The following is a 1263-nucleotide window of genomic DNA, read 5'->3' as shown; positions in this document are numbered from 1 at the left end:
AAGATAAAAAACAGTATTATTTATTGGGACAGCAGGATTGTGAGGGAAAGACTGTCCTTGACTTTATCTCCACAATTATAACTAAAATTTTCTTGTACAATAAATATTAAAGAGAAAAAAAACCCTAAAGAGTTGAAAGAATTCAGGTCAAAGATAAAAACAAAACGAGCAAAAGAAATCTGTTCCCATGGGGGGGAAAAATAGCATTTTAGTAATTATTTAGTAATTAAGCAGTAGCCAAAACTATAAAATGATAAGTTCTGGAATACACTATCAATACTGGAAACTGTAGTATCTAGAAAAAATTCACTTTTTCTTTTATATGACTTTTAATAATTTCATCACTTTAGGATGTCTTCCCTGCTCTTGGTAGCTCTTGGTCCATAAGAGCTTCTTATATGCCTTATGATATTCTGGTCTACATTAAACCTCAAGTATACTCATTTGGCCATTTATAATTAATACTACATTTACACAAAAAAGAATAGTCAATATATTTTTCAGTAATTATGTGCCAAACACCCACTATGTACCAAGCTATGTAAAATGTAAAAGTATGCTTTCGATTAATTATATATACCATATTAAAAGTTACTTATATTTAAAATCTTTAATCTTATTCTACATCTTTAAGGACTTTGACAGGTTTACTTAAAAACTCATATATTGAGTTTTCTTAGAGTGATTCCTTTGTTCTGTCACTAACAAATTATTATCACCAAGTTAAATCAATGTATTGGGTATGTATGTTTTCATATATTTCTTCCACATACAAACACACACACATTCTAACCTGTCTGTGTGTAAAACTAGAAATACCAGCTGCAACGAGGATCCACTCTGTAGAAAAGAAAAGGAAGGGAGGAAGAAAAGAGGAGGATGGGGAGGAGTAGAAGAGAAGGAAGAAAAAGAGAAAGTGTAAGAACAGAACAAGAAAATGTAACTGAAGGATGAGAAAGATGAAAAGGAGGATGAAGAGGAGGAAGGATAAGAAAGGAATGGGTTGAGAACCAAGTGGGAAACAGGAAATGGAGGTGAGTGTTGAAACTCCCTTTAAAAGTCTTCATGTAAAGAAGAAGAAGAGGCAACATATGGAAGGAAGCCAATAATGAAAAAGAAGCTGTTAATACAGGAAAGAGAAGGGATAAGGAAGTATCATCACTCAAAAGGTAGGAAGGGACAGGATCTAGAGTACAGGCAGAAACTCTGGTCTTGCACAACAATCACAACAATTCCTTGAACTTGTTAAGACAAGTGAAAAGA

This window comes from Galeopterus variegatus, unplaced genomic scaffold (assembly GCF_000696425.1).
Source record: "Galeopterus variegatus unplaced genomic scaffold, G_variegatus-3.0.2 Scaffold7276, whole genome shotgun sequence".
NCBI lineage: Eukaryota > Metazoa > Chordata > Mammalia > Dermoptera > Cynocephalidae > Galeopterus > Galeopterus variegatus.
The sequence above is the reverse complement of the archived record's forward strand: the minus strand, read 5'-3'. Positions refer to the sequence as shown.